Genomic DNA, 24,499 nt, shown 5'->3' with positions numbered 1-24,499 from the left:
TTTCTAAATTTGATTAATGCTCAAGAGTTGGTTGCGACTGATTCATTGAGGTGCAGGAGGTTCCTTGAGGGCTTCATATTGATATCCATGCATAGTTGGCAGCATACCCACCTAAAGTGTTTTCAGAATTGACACAAACAGCTAAGGTCGTGGAGAGGGTGTAGAGTATAAGGTAGAGTTTGTTAGGTGAATCAAGCAGTCTAATTTTGAGGGTTTATATACTATTTGATCTATCTCATTCAATGATGGAGAGGATCATAGGTTTACATGAACATAGGAAAGTGATGTCAACTTTGTCACTCCATTCAAGCCGAGGGTCAGACGTATGGTCTCGTAGGAGACCACTAACTTCACTATCTGTGGTGGGCTCTAGTGGCTTTGATATAGTTTTGAGGTATCCAGAGTGTGAGCATTATGGCAAAAATCATCAAGGCATATGTTTTAAAGTCTCTAGGAAATGATATAAACATGGTTACTTATCGCATATAATGAGGGATTACCCTAGTTCAGATGATGATATTTTAGCTTGATCTAGGGAAATGATCCTAGTAGCTTAGCATAGTAAAGAATCTACCTAAAAAATGGTAGTTCTATGCTCGGGCAGGAGAGTAGAGGAGCGATTCAACATGTTCTCGATTTTGATGTGCGCTACCCAGCTTGTAAGATCAAAGTGAGGTAAGGATAAGGCGTTGACGTTGCAGATGAGATGTCATATATGTTTTCATCTATCTCTGTTTTTCATGTTTCTCTAGTAGACATAAGTTCTTTTATGGTGTTAAGTGAACTAAGTATGCAAATTATTCATCTAGAGAATCTTGGTGTGAGGAATCCAAGTGCCTAGTTAGTAAGCCTTAGTGGAATAGACTCGTTTAGGTTAGATATTCTTCAAGGGTTTGAGTCAGGCTTGGTTGTCGACCTAAGTGGAGATGTTACCACTAGAGTTGCTTTGACTGTAGGGTTACAGGTCTAGAGTATGAGTTTAGGTGGTTATTACCCATAGAATTTTCTACTCTTGTATGTTCTGTAGGGTAGTATACTTGTGGATTTTCAAGTTTGATATAAGACTATAAGGATATTTTTGCGTCGTTAGTATATGGTTCACGTGACCAATCCCACAGAGATGTAGTAATCCCAAGTTTATCCTTGGAGATGGAGATCTCCATGAGAGTGTTAAGAAAACCCGAGTTACTCTAGCCAGTATAACGATGACCTCATTTTCCAGGAACATCAAGATATATCTTAGTTAGTTCCAAGGCACTTCAGTTGCTAACTAGGCGTAGATGCCCCATGTACTCACGAGGAGTAAGTTAGTCGGGTGTATGTTTCTAGTGTAGTAGTCCTGGATCTCACCCTAAATACTAAGGGTATTATAGGTAAAATAGATAGGTGTGAGTCTCGAGGTGAAGCAAACCCTTTGACTACACCATAATGCCTCATTGTGTGAACAATAAGTGATTTAGCTAAGCGAGCCAAACTTCATCCGAGATGTCTTCATGTTATATATGAGCACAAGCTATATGCAACAAATAGTAATATTCAACATTGTGTAATATTATGGATTATAGTGCTTGAGGCTAAAGGAGACCAAGTGCTTTAATCGTCAATCGACTAGCGTTAGTCGTCATCGAATAGCTCATTGGAGGTAAGCAAGTGTGGATACAAAGCTTAGAATCATATAATCCTTAAGTCAGAGTGTGGTTGCGAGAGATATTTACTCGGTGATGTGTGATCTATAAAAGAGCTACACGTTGTTAGTTTCACTAAGCAAGTAATCAATTTTCAACTGTGGTTACCATATATACACGATTCGATGAGTAACATGTTTGTAAATTGAAAGGAAAATGAGAATCAATTGGGTATAATGAATAATATTGAATTAGAGTTGCATACAAAATTGTTAGATTGATATGTAAAAAGTCAGGAATCGTCATCATATCTTTATTAGTAGACATCAAAATTCTATATGAAAAGTGTCTGTAGGATCTCAACGTTTAGTATTTTGAGTTACCTAAGTTCAGTAAGTAGAAGAGACTTATAGAGTGATGCAGTATGTTAACTCAATTGAGTAGAGTTAGCCAATGAAAAGTCTAGTGGTTGCAGACACGTCGTGGATAGTGTTTGACCTTATGTAATATTATAAACATTTAATGTTAGACGAAAAGAATGAGATTATTTTTCTTGTACCTCTCAAAAGTTGTTGCTTAAGTTTGATGCAGTAGTGCCCTTTAGAAAAATCATAGATCGATTTTGTAAGTTGAAGTTACATGTTGTGTTGTGGGGACTTCTTCCTGAAGGATCATACTTGATAAGAGTTTAGGTGCTTCGAAGTTCGTAATTATTTGACCTAAAAATAAGTTGTTATTAGATCCAAGTTAATTACGAGGACGAAATTTTCTTCAAGGAGGGCAGAGTTGTAATACCCTAAATTATGTGTTAGTAGTTTCGGGTTTTCCTGAGATGTATGTAGACTTCCTAGAGTGATGAATATTTTAATTTGCACATGTTTTGTTGATAATTATTCCTCTTTGTTTATTATATGTTGCTGATTTGGGATGTTTTAATTCATTTGTGCAGAAGCTTATTTTCTAGAAATATCATTAAAGGGACGAGTTTTGTAGTTTTTTTATTTTCTAGAATCATGGCTAAAAATGTGGGCATGACTATTTTTGATGTGACAGTTTCCAGAATATCCAGTCAGCAACAACACTAGTTTCTAGAAGATCCAGTCAACACTTTTCAGAAGGTGGACGAGTAGATTTATCGTAGGATTTTTTAGGAATTTAATTTTAAATTTGAAAACATTTTAAGATTTATATTTTTTGATTATCTTAGTATATTTTTATTTTTCATGTTATTTTATGAAATTTCAAGGATATAAATACCCCCTTAGTGTAAAGCTTGAACAAGTACTTTTCTTTTCTTTTTCTTTGATTTATAAAATTCTCTCGGGTTTTTGTTAAAGTTCTTTTTGTTTTTTACTTAAGTTTTTACTTATTTTTTTTTAAAAAATGCTAACTATTATTTCTATAATGCTTACCTAAACTTTTAATAAGCCAAAGGCTTAGGAATAACTAAATTTCGATTGTGTGAATTGAAAAATAATTAATATCTTCGCATGACATTCTTGATTTTCCAAAATCTTGATTTAGTAATCGACCTTATCTTTAAAAAACTTTACATTTTCATTTCAAAATGTGCATGTTGGATTGAATGATGTTTGAATTACAGTTTGGGAGGAAGAATCTGCTGGTCGTAATTAAACTTCTTAGGAACAAACTTAGTGGCGGTCTGCTAAGGTGAATAGAGATCGGATTCAACTCTCTTTGGGACACCATAATCCAAGCAAGGGCTTTTCCCGTGCTTAAAGTTGCATTGGTGCTAATGATGATAGTCGTGGTTAGTCCAAGTATGAACTGAATTCCAGAGATTGACTTGAGAATTTTTGTTTATCGGGGAAAAAAGTAAGTTCCAAGGGTTGCACCTTGTAGGCTGTGTAAGTTACAAGGGTTAGACCTTGTAGACTGTGTAAGTTACAAGGGTTGGACCTTGTAGATTGTAATCGACATTTATCCGGAGTAAAATATCTTTCGATGATCAATTGGAATTGAGGTGAACCGAAGCGAAGCTTGAGGCTGTTTTTATTCATTTGATTACTTTAAAGATTTGTTTTATTTCAATTTTTCTTTCTTTCAATTCTTGAATCAATACAATAAAAAATCAGAAGCTCCAAAATCTCTACTGATCGACCATTTTTGTTTTTTCTACATTTTTATTGATTTTATTTGAGAATAAGAAATATTTATTTGAAAATTGCGATGCTTGTCAAATTGGTACCGTTTCTGGGGACTAACAAAGTTACGAATATAATTTGTTTTGATTTATGACCAACAAAAATCCTAAAGAACTAATATATTGTCAACCAGAGATCGAAACATTAACTCGTAGAATACAAGGATAAATGCTTTGAAAAAAAGAGACAAAAACGAAAATAATAAAAAGAACAATGTCCAGACCTAGTACCTGATGAAACTTTCGATGCTGATACACATTTCACACATAAAGAATACATTCTGATGAATGATCAAACAATCCGAGAACTATCTGTGTCTCATTCTATAAAATAACCTCTAGGCATCGCATTCCCTCATGGCTAAATTCCATTCAAGCTTAAGACGAGTCTTATTCACCTTCTTCCCATCTTCCGCGGATTACCAAGTAAAAATACGCACAAACATCTTACTGAATTTCACATGGTTTCCTTAAGCATGAAACCACAGAGACTATCTGAGGATTATATTAAACTTCATGTTTTCCCTTTTTCCTTAGCCAATTTGGCTAAGGAATGGTTATTTTACTTACCACCTATTCTGTTACTACATGGGCTGATATGACTCAACTTTTTCTAGACATGTTCTTCCCTACAGTAAAGGCGAGTGAATTAAGAAAAAACATCTTAGGAATCAGGAAAAAAGATGGATAGTCGCTATAAGACTATTGGGAACTATCCAAGAAGCTATGCACTAGCTGTCCACAACACATATTAACTGAACAAGCTCTCCTCCAATACTTCTATGAAGGTTTACTTCCTATGGAGATGAAGATAATTAACGCAACAAGTGGAGAAATACTTATCAACATGACTCCTGTCCTGGCTAAAAATCTGATTTTTACTGTAGCACCTAACTCTCAACTGTTTCGTCCATCTAGTGAACCCTCACGACGAGTTCACAAGATAAGTACTCCATTTTAGATAATCAAATCGATAAGTTTACTTATGTACTTCAATCTCTTATTACAAGAAAAATAGGTCCATCTAGACTCTGTGAAATTTGCACAATATAGGATCATCCCAAGGACTGTTGTCCGACGCTTTAAGAATAAATTACGGCTCACGTTTATGCAGTAGGAAATTTACTGGGACCTCTCGAGAGACCTTACAATTCTCATGCCAATACTTACAATCTAGGGTGGAGAAGTCATCCAAATTTTAACTATGGGTAGAACCCGAGACCAATTCAAACATATCAATGAAGGCCACCTCCACCTCAGTAGTATTAACCACAAAAATATTCATTAGAGACAATTATTGAGCATTTGGCGATATCCCAAGAGAAGTTTCAAAATTGGACTGAAGCTCACCTCCAAGAGCATTGTAGCATCTAATACGATACCCAAAATCTAAAATATTTGAATATTACACAAAACCACCAAAGTAGCTAACCATTATTTTTGAAATCATTACTCATAATCACCATTTAAAACCCAATAGTTAGTAATAGAAATAAAATCCCTTTTATAAATCAGAGCTCCATGACAAAATATAAATTAATTAATACAACTTAAAGTTTACAAATCATAATACATAAGTATATTATTAATAGACATGCCCAATAAAAATAACCAAACAATACTCTTTAGAGAATGTTGGAAGTCCAGCTATGACGGTGCTCCTCGAACAACTCAATATAATAACATGCGAACGAAAACATCCGAAAAGTGTGCTTACAAAGCTCAATAGTATAATCGCTAATCTAGAGTAGCATATGAATCTCATAAACATAAGTATACTAGAAAACATGGTAATAAGTAGTAGGCACATGCCTGATCATAATCAAAGGTTACCTACTTAAGGTTCAACAATTGTAGATCTTTAGTGTAATTTTCACGCTTCCCTTAATATCTACTAAGGGCCTCTCCATGAATAAACATGTACTAGGTCTCTAACCTCAAAGTCATCCTACAATGCATCATCATGCAACACACAATGATAGTACCCGATATCGCAAAGATGCCAAGTACAATCACACATCAATATGTAAGCATCATGGTGTAGGTCTGGGTCAGTTTAGGCATCATGAAATTCACACCCGTTTTTGCTTGCTAGAGTTACCTTGGGTACGATCTGGGTCACATAGTATCATCATCTCACAAGTACGATAGGTGTGGTCCGGTTCATATAGCATTGACACCTTGCAAGAATCTTAGGCTAGGACCGAGTCACACATCATCGGCACTTGGCGAAGCTAGTTACTCATACAGAGTACTCAAAACATGTCCGGTCACATAGCATCAGTACAACGTTGAACTAGCGTCTAAAGTGCCCTCGCACTAATTTGGATATATCTAGACATTAACACTTGTGAGCCTTAATGAAGTCGAATATATACATCCAAATTATGTAGTATTGATACCATACATGTAGTATAGATACTTCAAGGTCAAGCATCGATACCCTAGAGAATTGTACCAAAAATGTCTACTGGATTGCAACATTTACCCCTATTATTGATATTGTTACCCTCAGTATGGATACCAAGGCTTCACTATCAATACTCTACCCTAGAGTATTGATATCCCTCTTATAAAATGCACAAAGATTAACCCAGATCATCCAATATTGTTACCCTAACTTAGAAAACCCAGAAATAGACTATAGAAACACTTAAAAATCCTCTCAAACACTCTAGTTTGGTCCTAAATCAACTTTTAGATCTTAGGGGAGTTATTTAGGGTTATTTAGGACCATAATAACACTACCTTTACCATAAAAATGTTATCTAGAAATAAATCAAGACCAAATATGCTCAAATCCCAAATCCCCAACAAAGCATCATGTTTAGTAAGTTCATAACACAACAAAGGATTATAAATACACTACCTTAGCAAGGTAATCCAAGCGAAGCTCCTTTAGCGTAACCAAATTTTCTCTCACCTTCTCCTTGGACCTATGATACTCACAACCCATTTTCTCTAGGCCAAAACATGAAAACAAGTTATTGAATCATCAAAAAAGTTTCTGGAATGCTAAGGAAAAATTTTAAGCCTAAAAGGAGCATGAAAGATGTTTAAAGATCTTACCTTGGAGCTATGACACTTGGGAGGAAGAGTGGAGAAGAAAATATGAAAAAGGAAAGAAGAAAGAATGAAAAGAAAATACTAGAATGAAAGCCACCGGCTTTTCAAAGCTTCTCCATGTCACCGATGTATAGGAATCCCAAGAAAATCAACTTTGTTATCATAAGGGTCTAATTGCACTTTTGGTCCTTCATGTATTATTTGATAATAAAAATGCCCTTCTATGGTTATTTAGTCTTAATCCTCATCTAATTAAATCCACACTCAACCTAATGACTTTAAATACGAAATCTTCATTGCCCGTATAAGTCTCGAGTAAACCCAAAACTACTAACGCATAATTTGGGGTGTTACAATTGTCCCCTCATTGAAAGAAATTTATTCCTTGAAATTTACTTGGATAGAACGCCGACGCATCCTTAGTTCAAAACATATAATCCTTGAAGCACCTAAAATCTTATCAAGTTTTATCCTTAGAGAGGAAATCCCCATCACCTGACATATAATTCGAAAACTAACATAATCGGTCAATGATTTTCCAAAGGATAATACCTATGTCGAACCTTACAAAAAACTTTTGAGAGGCATAAAGCCAAATAATCTTGTTCTTGTTATCTAAAACTAAAATCTCAAAACATTTCATAAGGACACCATTACTGCACGTTTCAAAATGCTCTTATTACATCACTTTCACTAGCTAACTCTACTCAACTGAGCTAACATACTACACAATTATGTAAATCCCTGTTACTTTCTCCACTTAGGTAACTCATTGTACCACTCGATGATATCATACATGCACTTGCCATAAACAATCTCAAAGTTGAAAACTAAAGATATGGTAATGATTCCTGACTTTTAATCCTTATTCTATAATTTTTTATTGCGTAACTCTGATTCAAAATTCTTCTATACTACTCAACTGATTCTTATTTTCCCTGCTATTCATGCACGGGCTAATCACCAGATCATGCATCTAACGTAACCAAAGCTGAAAATCAATTACTTGCATAGCGAAAATAGAAGCATTTAGCTCTCTATGATAGAACACAACACGACAAAGATATCTTCTGCAATCACACTCTGACTTAAAGATTTGATGGCTGTACGTCTTGTACTCACGATAGTTTACTATCACTGAGCTATTTGCTGACGACCAAAACTAGTCAAAAGATGCTTTATAAATTTAGCCTCCTTCAGACTCAAGCACTATAAACCATGATATTACACAACGCTACATAATGCTATGTGTTGTATATAGCTCACGCCCTTAGACCAATATGATGATAATTAGGATGAAGTTTGGGGTTGAAAACTCAAACTTTTATTTAGTCACACAAGAAAACTTTGCGATGTAGACCGATGTCACACAACATCGCATGACTTCACCCGAAAAGCCTACTAATAAAGTTACTTTGGATGAGACCTATACACACTCATGTTAGGAAAATCCATCCACTAACCCAACACACTTAGTACCTCGGCTCAACTCTTAGAAGTTTTGAGTAACCCATCACACACGATCAACGATCACAACGTACAATACTCAACGTCCTAAATACATTTCTTAGGGATATACACCTGTAAATCCAAACTTAGGATTACTCGAGCTCTACAGAGATGGTAGTGGGAACCATTAACTCTCAAGGCTGACACACACTCCTATAACCTTAGTCCTATCCTTGGATAGCCACCTAAATGATCTCTCATGAAACCTATTCAGGTGAACAATTCTACTAAAAAACGTCTCTTTAGAGTTGACCCTCAGCTCAATAAGAAATGATTAAGGGTTCTCTACAACTCAGAACTCGTGAATTAGTATCTTATCCATAGTATCCTCGATAATTATGAGGAGATTTGAAATAACTGCATAATAAACGTACACCCGATTAAGTTACTCCTTGCGAGCACTTGGACATTCTTAACACTCTTATGTAGGTCATTATATCTAAGGTAGAATTTGGGGTTACTACACCTCTATGGGATCAATCACTTGAACCCTTAACTAATGATGCAGATACGTCATTATATCCTTACATCTAACTCATCACCCCACAAAGATGCCCCCTTAAAGAATACACAAGGTTGAAAGATTATGCAGTTAAACATTTCTTAGAGTTAACTTTCGACTTAACAAGGGACAATAACCTATTCACATACCTCTGGATCCACAACACTAAGATTCAAGAAACTCTCATGGTAACAACTTCACTTAGGTCGACTATCAGGTCTAACAAAAAATCCTTGAAGGAGATCTAAGATAATCTTGTCTATTCCACTAAGGCCACCCAACTTGGCACTTGGATCCTCTATACAAATACTTTTCTTGTAAAGCTTGATTGACGCCAAAAAGGAATGCACAACTCATGTCTATTGATGTAACAAAAATAAATAAGATTGATAAAAATGTACCTAACACCCTATTTTTGTCATTGACATTCTTTCTATGTCTCCCAGAAATCTGGCCAACTAGATCGTGCATAGTTGAATCGAAAATAGGATGCACTACTTCCTTGTTCTCCTTTCTGAGCAAGATGTTGACACCTCATTTTCAGACTCTCTGCCAGACCAAGCTACTGGAATTGCTCTTTGATTTAGGATAATCTCTCACAAGATGCTCTTAGGATCCACTTTTAAAATATATCCTAGAGGGTTAAAGTATATGTTGATGGGTTATTCAACAATGATCATACTCTAGATATAAAAATACTCTATCAGAACCACTCACTCTTATTACAGGCGGTAAAGCTAGTGATCTATTGTAAAACCCTACTTCAGACCTCCAACTAGTTTGGAGCGACTAAACTAATGTTGCCCTCCTTTACTCATGAGAATCCCTGGATCTCCTGGATTATTGATTAAGATAGATCTATTAGTATCGAATTTTCCTACTTAGCATATCGATATCATTTACTAAAGTCATCCTCATGTTCAATACCTCCCTCTAACTTAACTCGTTATGCTAGCTCGAAGAAATATTCTTGGTGAGTCTGTCACCATTGTACATGGATAATTATACGAAGCCCTATTAAGGTACCTTCTATATCTTAATGAATAATTTGAAACCGAATCTAAAGTATATCGAGTCAACCAAAGGAAATCTCTCTCGTACTCAAGAATCGTACAATCTCCTTAACTGGTTAGGAGGTCTGTATCCTCAAGACATCTATATGCGTTTCGTTGATATGTTTGCCCTTACACTCACTTAGAGACCGATCACACATAGGCATCCTGGGTAGTAGAGTCATCTCTAAAGTCTCCAACTAGTCAAAAACGTTATCCTTGAGCAAAGCAATATAACATTATAGTTTACCCTCGGAGGTAGGATGAAGTTGCTTGAAGGTCCTAATGGTTTCTCTCAACCGATGATCGATTGAATCGAGTCATCAGCAACTAAACCATAGAATTAAATGTCTTAAACTTTCTTAGCCCCTTTACTAGAGATTATATTGGTGTTGTCACACTCAGAGCAGTCGATTGATCAGTTTATGCTTTACGAGAAACGTCTACCTTCTCCTAGAGCATGGAAACAAATCCTCTAAAGAAGGTCATATTAATGAATCTCACAAACATCGAAACCTTGTGATTCTCTACCTTAGGTAGGAACTCATAGCTAGAAATATTGGGATGAGAGATACGACTTTCTGTTCCATCATCAAGACTACGCTCGAAACCCAAAACCATAACTATTTTTGTAAATACGACAACAAAGAGGAAGCAACATCATGATTCTAGTCTTATAAGAGTACTTTTATTACCTATGAGCATGTATCAACTAACATTTTACTATAATTGACCCAGTGTTCTAGGACCAACTCACCCTGACACTTTGATACCACTAAATGTAACATCCTAGTATGATCCAACTCGAAATCTGGAGGATTTGAATATTACACAAAAAACCTGAAGTGGCTAACCATTTTTTGAAATCATTACCCACAATCACCATTTAAAAACCAAATAGTTTAAAACAAAAATAAAATCCTTTTTATAAATAGGAGTTCTATGACACAATTTAAATTAATTAATACAACTTAAAGATTAAAAATCATTATAAATAAGTATCCTATCAATACACATGCCCACTAAAAATAACCAAACAGTACTCTATGAGGAATGTTAGAACTACTGCTGCGATGATGCTCCTCGAATGACTCAGTATACTTACATGTGAATGGAAACATCCAAACGCTGAGCTTGTAAAGACCAATTGTATAATCGGTAATATGAAGTAGCATATGAATCTCATAAACATATGAATGCTAGAAGATACGATAATAAGAATAGGTAAATTCATGATCATAATCAAAGTTACCTACTTAAGGTTCAACAATTCTACCTCTTTAGTGTAAGTCTCACGCTTCACTTAGTCTCTACTAAGGGCCTCACCATGACTAAATGTATGCTAGCTCTCTATCCTTAAAATTATCCTAAAATGCATCATCATGTGACAGACAATGATACCACCTGATACCATAAAGACGCCAAGTACAATCACACAAAAATAAGTAAGCATTATAGCGTAGTTCGGGGTCACTTTAACATCATATAACTCATACCTGTATTTTCTTACTAGAGGTACCTTAAGTAAGATCTTGGTCACATAGCATCAGGATCTCATAAGTGCGCTACAAGTGGTACGAGTCATATATCATCAACACCTCGTAAGAATCTTAGGCTAGGTCCAAGTCACATAGCATCGGTACCTAGCCAGGTTAGTCTACTTATCTAGAGTACTCTGAACGTGTCTGGGTCACATAACATCAGTACAACATTCAACTAATGTCTAAAGTGCTCTCACACTAATTTGAATATATCTAGATATTTCACAAACAACTGGACAATCGTCACTCATGCACATAAGTAACTCGGGTGTCTTTATTATTTTTTGAGTGGTAAACAAGGTTATAAGTCTTATGGAATCTTACCTTATAAATTTGATACGTTTATCACACATGTAACGTTATTATCACGTGGTTATCCTGTCACTATCATCAATTACAACACAAGTAAGTGAGATCGTTCCTTCACTTACTACTATGTAGATCGTTCTCTCTCATAGAATGTTTGCTTAATAGTATTTTATTGTTTTATCCCCTTAAGGTAATTTATAATCATTTTTATCCACTTGGTATATCATAAATAACCCAACACTAGAATCGGGGATAGTTTATTGACAATGACTCCCTATTCGTTCTCAGCACACTTCATATTGGTTCGCTCCTTCAATCGGTAGGCCAACTTACACATCTTTGATTATAGGTGTTCATGTAGTACACATTTTCCTCTATCATGCTAGTCACATCGTTCATCTTCTCACCCTCTAGCATATCATTCGGAACAATCATTCGTTCACTATTACTCAAAACATGTTTGATTAAAGATACTCAACAATATTTCATCTAGTATAGTTACTTCGGTAGTAACCCACTTCTAAGCATTTTTCTAGGCATCTTTTACCATTTATGTCCCTCAAAGACTGAGTCACACTATTACGAGACAACCTTAACTCTAATGGGCCTGAACAAAGTCGAATATATTAGTCTAAAATAAGTTATATCGTACCTTACATGCATAAATCGATACTCCCAAGTAAGTATCGATACTCCTTTGAGTAGCGGTAGAAAAAAATGCTATTAGATTACAAAAATTTACCCCTAGTATCGATGTTGTTACCATAAGTATTAATACTAGGGCTACAATATCGATACTCATCCTTAGATTATCAATACTCCCCTTATAAAATGCCCAAAGATCGACTCAGATTATCTAGTATCGATACCCTAACCTAGAAAACCCAAAAATAAGCTCGAGAAACACTCAAGAAACCTCTTAAACATATTAGTTTGGTCCTAAATCAACTTTTAAAGCATAGGGGAGTTATTTAGCACCATAGAAACACTACCTTTACCACAAAACATCATCTGGGCATATATAATACCCTAAATATCATATTTATGACCTTATTGAAAATATTTAAAAATCTGAAGGCTTATTTGAATAATAATAAAAAGATAAGAAATGATTGGAATAGTGTTTCTGATTAATTTGTAATCAAGAATGAATATAGAGGGTATTTTGGTCCTTTAAGGAGAAATGAATTTAAAATTCATTTTTATTAGGGGTTTAAGAAAGAAAAAGGGGAAAGAAAAGGCAATATGTTATCTCATTTCTTATTCTTCCCTGTTTAACGACAAACCTCCATAGCCAAGGTAAGGCTTAATTTAACTAGCTATCCCTCTTGTTTTTCGGGTTGTTCTTGGAACATTGAGTATTGTAGAAGCTTAAAGAAGGGTTAAATAAGATTCAAACTAGGAGATGGATTAAATATTTGAGATTGAAAAAAATGGGTTTTTGAATGATATGTTAGAATATGAGTTTTTATTGATGTTTGCTAGTATATTTGACTTGTCAAAGAGGTAAATGAGAGATTAGAAGCATTGGATATGATTAATAACATGTTAGAAAAAGTGGAGTAATTCTTAGATTTGAATTTTCTTGGAAGATTTTAGATGTTTTAAGAAGCTAAATGAAGGAAAGTTAGTATGGAAAAGTATAGAAGAGTTTAATAGTATTGTTGGGAGTAAAAATAAAGAAATTTGACCAAATTTGGGTATATTTCGGGTTAAGAAATGAAAAATCTAGGTAAGGGTATCGGTACTGATAGAACAGTACCGATACTATAGGCTAAAATGGGATGAATTTGCTAAGTAGTACTGATATTAATTCAATCAATATCGATACCGAAGGGGGAGTATCGTTACCAAAGGGAAGGTATCGATACCATTCATAATAGAATGAAAAATGGTATCGATACCATAGCATAGTATCGGTACCATAGTATGGTAGTATCGATACCATGGTATGGGTATCGATACTGAAGAGCTAGAAATTGTAAGATAGGTTGATAATGTTGTAGAAAAGTTAATAATAGATTCTATTGAGTAATGTTTAAGTGTAATTGTTAGGAAATATAATAACAATTGATATTGTACATGTATTTAATAGATGCTTGAGTAGATCGAAATCAAGCTCCCGAGTCAAGCAAAACGAAAGGTAAAGATAAAGTACCTGAGTAATTAGCTTTGCATTTTGGATACAGTAGCAAGGAAAGCCAAGTGAGTGCATTTAGTTATGTCAATATATGTTGTACTAATCATATAGGTATGATTATTTAATATTTATGTGGTGATTACCAAATAGGAACTAAGTGTGTATTTCACGGAATTCATCTATGTGGATGAATAACCGTTTTGACACTAAGTGTGCATTTCACGGAATTCATCCTATGGATGAATTACCGTTTTGGCACTAAGTGTACATTTCACGGAATTCATCCTATATGGATGAATAACCGTTTCGGCACTAAGTGTGGATTTCACGGAATTCATCCTATGTGGATGAATAACTATTTCCTCACTAAGTGTGTGTCTGCGAATTGTGAGTACTATATATGGCCGCGAAAATATGTGCAAGTATACACAATCGAACAAGTAATACGGTGATGAGTGAGTATCGTATCCACAGGGATTGGAGAAAATTGATAAGTTCAATCGAATTAATCTATTCTACATAAGTATAGTAGGTGATGGTATGTTCATATGAGAATGTTATGGCAAAATAAAATGGATGTTGTGGAAATGGAGTGATAGTAATATGGTAGCAAATTGAGATGCTGTGCTAAATTGGATTGTGTGTCATGCAATCAAATGAAAATGTAGAGGAAAAATAAAATATAAATATTGGATTTGATTATAAGGACTTTAGACTCCTCACACGACAAGCTACTATGGGAATGAATGATAGAAGTTACTTAGGAAATTCAAGTCTACTTCTCAGAATGGTATTACTTCTATGCCTTATCTACCTGACAGAGTTTACTAAGAGTGACCTATGCTATCTCTAATCAAGGGACTCGACATGTTGAAGATGCCTTGGTAAACCGGTTGATGTTAGCTACTGCAGGGATCCTATTGGTCCAGATAGCAGGATATGTCTCGCCAATATCTTTTTGCGGAAGCATTAACATCTAACCTCTCGATCATGCACTACTTCTTTTAGTCGACTGAAATCCTATCCTTATCTCTAAGGTGGATTAGGCCTAGTTATTACTTAGAACCCCTTACTTATATGGTTTCTCCCTAGTTTCCCTCGAACACTAAGGATGTGATACTTAGACATTCTCTCGAACACTAAGTAATCTCCTAAGGAATGGCTACTCTCATAGCTCCTACAACCTTAAGGAATTAAACTTCATAAATAAAACATATAATAACATACAAAAACAACCATTCATTAAAACAAAATCAAATATCTGTAAGGAACTCCCACCAAATAAGACTAGTTAATGTGGGGTTCAAATGTTCCAACCAATAAAACAAGACATTAATTCGATCTATACAACCAAAATGATATAAATGAAAGCAAAGAGCAAAGGGAATGAGGAAAAGCCTTCGACGTGCACTGACGGAGCTTCCCTCGGCCACCACGAACTGTCCCAGCGATCTAGCTCCTCTCAGAAGTCTAGTTCGCCACTCACTCTAGCTTTTCAACGGAGGAATGCCACGTCAAAAGTGAATGACGGAAAAAGGAGAGAAATTTTTCTTTCTGAATTTTTAGCTTAAGGCGGCATGTCAAAAAGTCTCAAAAGTACCTTTTGTTGTGGCTTCATCTCCTATTTATAAGGGAGAATAAACCTAGGGTTTTATGTTGAAATTACCATAGTAGCCTAAAGTTCATTCCTTTAACGTGAGAGATGGTGCAGGGGTGGTAGTGGGCCCCTCCTATGTGGCTGATTGCAGAAATCACGTATAGAGAATAACAACTGGCTCTTACTAAAATATATTCTTTTATATTTTCTGCCCAGAAATGTCGTCCAAGTTTTCGCAGCAATCGTATTTTGCTTAGTAATATCATCATGTCATGGCAATTCCCTTTTGCTTATCCTTGCTCCCAAATCTTGCACATCATCAAACAAAACACCTTCCCCATAACGCAATACAGTTTACAAAATAAAATGCCGCTACAATCACATTTCCACCACATGCAACTATATGCTCCTAAATTCATCTATATGTTCCTATATGAGCTCTTATACAATCAATAACTTAAGTGAAAAGGTCCCAAGTATGACCTTTTTACGGAGTTATCACACCCCCAAACTTAAGCTATTGCTTGTCCTCAAGCAATTGATAGTATTAAGCAAAATAAAAATACCATGGAAAGTTCAGAAGCATAATAGTTATATGGGATAGAATTTCAGCCCTCATAACATTTAGCATCAACATGCTAGACTAGTTTGAGAAATCAAGGATTGTCCCCTAGGGCAAGATCCTTTTGTGACTGTGTGCATGTGATTGTATCAAGTCCATGCTTAATGAACCTAAACAATTTCTAGGCAAGCTCTCTTGTCTTACCACGACATTTACAAATTTACTCCCACATTGTTTTCTTCTTCTTCTTCTTGTTTTTTACACTGCTACAAGGGGAGTCAGCCCATCACACCTACCATCCCACACTCTAGGAGAAAGGGAGCATACCTTCTACCCCCGAGCTAGTCAGGTAAAGTCATCCCATGACTACTTTCATTCACTCATATGTTGTGGCTGCCATTTATATAAATGCAGTTTCCAGGCAATGTCGTAGCATAGCTGAGTGTCCCTCTATAAATATGTCAAAGCATTTATTCATAATTTCATTTTTTTTTTCATTTTTTGCGGGGTTTTCATCATTCATTATCAAAGTTTTATGCAAGACATGTAAGAGTTCCCTTATAAATCATTTCTAAGTTCCTTAAGCATGAAAACATACAATCGTGCATCAAAAATTACAAAGAAACAAGTCGTTGGTTCTATCATCCTCAACAGTCATGTACATTCAATTCTAGCCATAAAAAATTCATCATCATTGGGCATCATTAATTTATTCTAGAAAACTAATTCAAAGACTTACTAATGTCATGGCATATTCATTTTAATAATACTATCATGCAATGATTTGAGAACCCTACCTCCCCCAAACTTGAGAAAAACATTGCCCTTAATGCTAAATACAAACTAAGTAAAACTAAACTACATGCTATGTAATGCAACGCAATGCAATGTACCTCAACTTTAAGCTTGTGGTTGTGCGGCGGTCATGCGACGTGTGCACTTTCACAATTGTGTGGGGATGAAATGTTTAAAATCTGATGCTGGTACGGTTGAAGCTTTGATGGACCTTGACCTTGTAAAGAAAAATAAAATAATCAATTAAAAGGAAATTGAATAAAAATAGTAACAAAATAAACATTTATTTATGCACATAAGTAAATAAAAAATGTAACGGCATCTTCAAGATGCTTAGCAGATTTCAACATCGTGCAAGAATAATGCAGATTTGTCATGCATGGGCGGAGCTCCTTGGTAAGCCTTCAGACGCTGGCCATTAACTTTGAAAATGGATCCATCATCCATATTCTTGATATCCACAGCTCCATGAGGGTAAACATGATGTACTTTAAATGGTCTTGACCATCGTGACTTCAGTTTTCCAGGAAAGAGCTTTAGCCTCGAGTTAAACAAGAGAACATGTTGGCCAATATGAAAATGTCATGGCAAAAGCATTCGATCATGCCACTTCTTTGTTTTTTCTTTGTAAAGCTTGGCATTTTCATATACTTGTGCTCGAAACTCTTCTATTTCATTCAGATCAAGTAACCTTTTCTCCCCAGCTGACTGTGTATCAAAGTTCAGCTTCTTGATCGCCCAATATGCCTTATGTTCTAATTCCATAGGTAGGTGACAAGCTTTCCCATATACAATCTTGAAAGGTGATATTCCCAGAGGTGTTTCGAATGCAGTCCAATAAGCCTAGAGCGCTTCGTCCAGCTTCGGGGACCAGTCATTCCTTCTAGGGTTGACCACCTTCTCCAGGATTTGCTTGATTTCATGGTTAGACACTTCAGCTTGCCCTTTGGTTTATGGGTGATATTCCATGGCAATTTTATGTTGCACTCCATATTTTTGTAATGCCTTGGCAATTAGCTTGTTATCAAAATGAGTGCCCTCGTCACTGATGATGCCTTTTGGTGCTCCAAATCGAGTAAAGATGTTCTTGTGAAGGAATTTGAGTACAGTTTTAGAGTCATTCCTTGGTGTGGCAATTGCTTCAACCGACTTAGATACGTAGTCCACAGCAAGAAAAATATACAAATCTCCAAAAGAAGATGGCAATTGTAACACCCATAACCCGTATAATTATATCTATACAGAATATAGATGTCACCCAAATTTTTAAAACCATTTTCAATCCAAAAGTGATTTAAAATTTATTTTCTTAAAACAGTATATGATATTATAAAAATATCATATCATAAAAATTATGTTTCGTTCTAAAAAATTTAATTCAAAAGATTTTTTTATGAATAGTACCGTGAATAGTGAGGGTATCAATACCTATAGCAGGGTATCGGTACCCCTGTAGCATTCTGGAAATTCTTAAACGTTGGTACTATTCACTGCTACAGTAACTGCTTCTAATTCATTATGTCCAATTTATGGTGAATTTAATTCTATTTATTCCATTGAAAACTAGACTCGAATACGAATCTATCCATATAAATAACTCCTTCTAATTCATTCTGTACAATTTATGGTGAATTTTCAAAGTTGGCCAACAAAATTTGTTTTGCAGAATCTGCTGTCTGATTTTTTCTGACCTTTCCTTTGTTAAAAATTCATATCTTTTTGTATACACCTTTAAATTGACCCCATTTTGTTTTAAACAAAACTAGATCGATATATGAACACAAATATATAAAAATAACCTCCAAATTTTGTTTATATAATTTCTGCTGAATTTTCAAACCTACTGCTAATTTCAAAATATAAATTGTTTTCTTTAACCTCATCTTTAGGTTCTTCATCAATTCTTACAACCAATTCTTTAAAATCACTTAACTCTTCATAACCCATAAAACACAAGAAATCAACATCTCCTTCATCAACTCAAGATGAACTTGAACACTAACAATATTATCATGCAATATTGGTACTAAATGATCGCGTTTTTCGCATATTACAATTTTCTATTTTCAGCATACTGAAAAGCCTAAGGAAATTGCTTAAAAATTGGATTGAAGCTTTCGCTCACCTTTGAAGAACACCCACGACAGCTTGGAGAAGAAGATGAGAAAATTTGGATGAAATGTGGGGAACATCTCCTCTTAATTTACATTATATTCCACTTTAAATGAATAAAATATTCATTTAAGTGAGATAAGACCAAAACACCCTTAATGAATCTTCTTATTCACCATAAAACCATGACAACTCATCCTTATCCTATTTCAAAGTCAAAGATGAATTAATTTGACTTTGACTTACGAAAATGCCCATGAAATTTTCAAAACTTGCATTTAGTCACTAAATTCTACTATTTCGATTAAATCTGAAAAATTGCACATTTCCAAACCAAATTTCTCTGATCCAAAATATTAATATAATATTTCCATCCATTTTATAAAATCCTTCAAATTTTTGTAAAACTCCAATTTGATCCGAATTACCAATTCCTTATCGGCTTTAACCATTTCTAATTTTTCTTTACTAAATTCCAAATCCAAAAATATGATCTTTATAAAACCCCACTCTCAAGAGTAAACTATCTATTTATAGAATGAAATTCTTTTTAGGAAATTTCTCACTTAATTCCCTACAATTTTCCAAGTTTTATACTTTGACCATCAAACTTTCAAAATTTACATTTTGGTCATTATCTAATTTTTTGGGGTATTACAATTCTCTCCTCCTTAAAAAAAATCCGTCCTCTAATTTTAAGAATTTCTATGAAAATCTTAACTCCCCTTTATAATAATTGCACTTTTCATTGTAAATTCATAACCCTAATTAGGATTATACGTTCTGGTAAGACATGCCTACGTCTTAACTATAGACTTCTTCTGCGATAGCTCAAGATGAATAAGCCGTGCCTATGCTTTATGCAAAAACCCTTCTGGTCTTGCCAACTTCTTGAATTACAATTTTCCCTCATAAATTTGAGAATTTTGTGAAGATCATGCCAATCATTATATTTTGAACCTGTTAAATCCAATTCTTTAACCTGATATAAAAATGTTATGGATATTATTTCTTCATATCCTTCTCTCTTTCCCTAGTAACATCCTCGACCTTATGAATTTGCTAAATCACTTTAACTAGAGGAATTGTCTTGTTACGCAGTTCTTTAATTTCTCGAGCTAAGATCTGAATTGATTCTTCTTAATAAGTCAAATCTGGTTGGATCTCAATTTCCTCTGATGAAATGACATGTGAAAGATCTGATCGATACTTTCTAAACATCGACACATGAAAAACATTGTGTACTTTTTCCAACTCTGGATCTCAATTACCTCCAGAGTTAATGTTAACTGATAAGCCATCAGTCTAGCTTTTTTTAATATCTCATAATGTCCAATGAATCTTTGACTTAGTTTTCCTTTGCGTTTTGGGCGTAAAATCTTTTTCCAAGGCGATACTTTAAGAAAATTTTATCGATTTCATAAAATTTAATCTCTTTTCACTTCAAGTTTACAAAAGACATTTTCCGATCAACTGTCAATTTGAGATTATCTTGAATTATCTTTACTTTATCCTCAACCTCTTTTAATTAATCTGGGCCAACAAGATTCTGATCTTTTAACTCAAACCAATTTAATGGTGTTCGACATTTTCTTTCATATAAAGTTTCATACTGAGCCATCTTGTTACTCAATTAATAACTGTTATTGTAGGAAAATTCTACTAAAAAAATACTTTTCTTTTTCCCTGATTCCTTGGAATTAATCACACATGCACAACATATCTTCTAATATATGAATAGTACTTTTTAACTTACCATCCGTCTATGGATGAAAGATCATACTGAAATTAAATCAAGTATCCAAAACTTTTTGCAAATATTTCCAAAATCTTAAAGTGAACTTTGGATCCCTGTCGGATATAATGGATACTGATACTCCTTATAATCAAACTATCTCCTTGATATATAACTCTGTATATTTATCAAATGCATAGTCCATTTGTATCGAAATGAAATGTGGCAATTAAATTAACCAATCACTATCACCCAAATGGAATCCTTTTTATTTGATGTCAAAGATAACCCTGTAACAAAATCCATAGTGACTTTTTACTATTTCCACTCTGGAATAGAAATCAGTTGCAACAATTACAAAAGCACTTAATCTCAGCTTTTACTTGTTAACATGTCAAACATGTAGCAACAACTCAGTAATGTTTCTTTTCATACCTAACCACCAAAATGACTCTTTACATTTTGATACATTTTGTTCCCACTTGTATGCATAGTCAGTTGACTATAATGTGCCTCAGAAAGAATATCTTTCGTCAATTCATCATTATGAGGAATACACATTCTTCTTGATAAAATAGACACCCATCAGAGTTGACTTCAAAGTCTTTAGTCTCACGTTTTTCCACAAGTGAAATATTTTTTTATCATCTCTCATTTTTTTTCTCTTTCTCTTTTCTTTTCTCTTTCTATTTTTTCTTCTTTGTTTTCTTTTTCTTTTTATTATTTTTTCTTTTTATTCTTTTTTTCTTTTTCTGATTTTATTTCTTTTTCTTTTTCTTCTTTCTTTTTCTATTTTTTCATATTATATTTTTTTAGCTCTTATGCCATATGTCGAGACAACATGACTAAGAAAATTAACTTCTGATAACCAAAATGTACACTTTGACAGTTTAGCATATAACTTTTTATCATTAAGTATTTCGAATACAGTACGAAGATAAGCATCATGCTCTATCTTTGTATTCGAGTATACCCAAATGTCATCAATACAGACCACCTCAAATTAATCCAAGTAAAATTGAAATACTCAATTCATCAAATCTATGAATGTTGTATGAGCATTTGTCAAACCAAACGACATTACTACGAACTCGCAGTGTTCATACCGTTTTCTGAAAACTATCTTTGGAACATCTTCCTTAAGCTAATCAAACAAGTCATTAATCCTCGAAAGATGATACTTGTTCTTGATAGTTACTTTATTTAACTATCAATAATCTATGCATAATGTCTTATGAAAAAAAATCTATGCATAATTGCATATATCCATTTTTTTATAAACAATACCGGTTCACCCCTAGGTAAAATGCTCGGTCTAATGCATCCTTAATCTAGTAGTTCTTGAAATTGGTTCTTTATTATCTTAACTCAATTGCAACCATTCGATACAAATCCATAGTTACAGGAATAATGCCTTGATAACCATTAATATTGAATTTCACCTCTCAATATGGAGGTAACCTAAATAATAAATCTAAAAAATACATATGAACATTCCCAAGTTATGGAAATATCATATGATCTTACTTCAGATACTTGAGTATCTATAACTTTAGCTAGAAAAACCATGCATCCTTTTTACATCATCTTAATCATAACCATTGATCGCAACCATTGCTGATATCACTTATTGATGATTTCACTTTTTATCAATCTTTAAAATTTTTAATTTCTCCGCATTTTCTCTCTCTAAATTAATCGCTTCTTGCAAACATTAGCCCAACCTTAATGCAGAGACAACCAACTCATGATCAAAATGATCTAAAACTCGTTAATGATAATCCCATAAGATTCACCATTAACATAAACTCTTGAATCTTTATCGTACATTTATTATTTGTCCGTCTAATAATTGTATCATTACCCATAGGTCATCTGGCATAATAACACTTTTTATCAAATTGAATTGAATATCTATACCTTAGAATTCCTTAGTTTATTGTTAAGGAAATCTGTATAATTTTTCCAGATCCAAATATAATATTTTCGAATAGTTGAAACATTTTCAATCTCAAATGAAAGTCTCAATGTTCACATCGTTCAATAAGAAAATATGACAATTTGTAGCAATAACTTTATAGTAGTTAATGCTAAAATCACACTAGTAAACAAATTTACTCTTTTTTCTTATCATTACGAACTTGACAGTTTTCAAGTTCTTGAGAATCCATCTCAATCTAAACAATATTTCATTGTAGCATGGAATGGTTAGACAATCCATTTTTGCATATTTACCTTCACAAGGTAACTCTATCCAGTTTTATGAACTTGATATCTATTCTCATTCCAACTCATAACCATTTGATTCACTAATAACTCAACTTTCTTTAAACTTTTAGCGGACAACTTAATACCGCTAATTTATTTCCTCTAACTCAAATCAACAATGATTTAAACAATTTAATGCTTAGCTTAAATATTTCTCACTTATTTAAGCTTATCTGGAGAAACCTCACAATCATTACTAGATTCATAAATCTCCTCTGGATCCTCATCCGATTTGACTTCTCTTATAAACCATTTAAACCTTTTTAATCGATTCTTCCAATTCAGAAACTTCGTTGAAAGCTGGAATTTCTTCCATAAAATGGAGAAGAAAAAAAATCCCTTACAACATCCACCCTTCTAAGGTGTTTTACATAAATCATGTTGGGTCTCTTTTTGTCGATTTAAATCTCGACCTTCTTTTCAACAATTTTCGAATTTCTTACCTTTGTCTTTAATTCCAGCATCTGAACATAGTCAGAATCATCATACCTTAGTAAAGAGTAACTTTACTCTCAATAAGCATCATCAGAGTATATATACAACTATCAGTAACTTTTGACATCCTAGTGGCATGTATACACTTTTTAACTCAAAATAAACTCGGTTTAGTCCTAGAATCGGCTAAAACTGTAGCTCTGATGCCAATAAATGCAACACCCATAACCCGTATAACTATATCTATACAGATTATAGATGTCACCCGAATTTTTAAAACCATTTTCAATCCAAAAGTGATTTAAAATATATTTTCTTAAAATAGTAACTGATATTATAAAAATATCATATCATAAAAATTATGTTTCGTTTTAAAAAATTTAATTCAAAAGATTTTTATTAATAGTATCGTGAATAGTGAATAATGAGGGTATCGATACCTGTAGCATTCTGGAAATTCTTATGCGTGGGTACTGTTCACTGCTACAGTAACTGCTTCTAATTCATTATGTACAATTTATGGTGAATTTAATTCCGTTTGTTTCCAAATTTATTCAACAAAACAAATTGAACATTAATAAATACATGCCACTAATAAAATCAACATTACACCATAGGATGTCTTACTGATATTGAAATATACTCCTCGATGCTTGATGTCATTCCGAACTCTTTATTCTACTACTGACTTTTTACCTACGCGTGAAAATCATCACACGCTAAGTATATACTTAGTGAGGCAATTAAAACAATAATCAATGCAATACAATTCATGCATGAATTTCCATGTCAAATTCAAAATGCCATAAAATTATGATACCAACATATCCAATATTTTACCAATATAGTTACCATTTATTCCATAAGCTCCTAAGCTTATTTTACCAATATACTTACAATTTAATCCATAACCTCGTAAGCTTATTTTACCAATATACTTACCATTTATTCCATAATCTCATAAGCTTATTTTACCAATATACTTACCATTTAATTCATAAGCTCGTAAGCTTATTTTACCAATATACTTACTATTTAATCCATAAGCACGTAAGCTTATTTTACCAATATACTTACCATTTATTCC

Source organism: Hibiscus syriacus, unplaced genomic scaffold, assembly GCF_006381635.1.
Source record: "Hibiscus syriacus cultivar Baekdansim isolate YM2019G1 unplaced genomic scaffold, ASM638163v2 tig00113725_pilon, whole genome shotgun sequence".
Lineage (NCBI taxonomy): Eukaryota > Viridiplantae > Streptophyta > Magnoliopsida > Malvales > Malvaceae > Hibiscus > Hibiscus syriacus.
The sequence above is the reverse complement of the archived record's forward strand: the minus strand, read 5'-3'. Positions refer to the sequence as shown.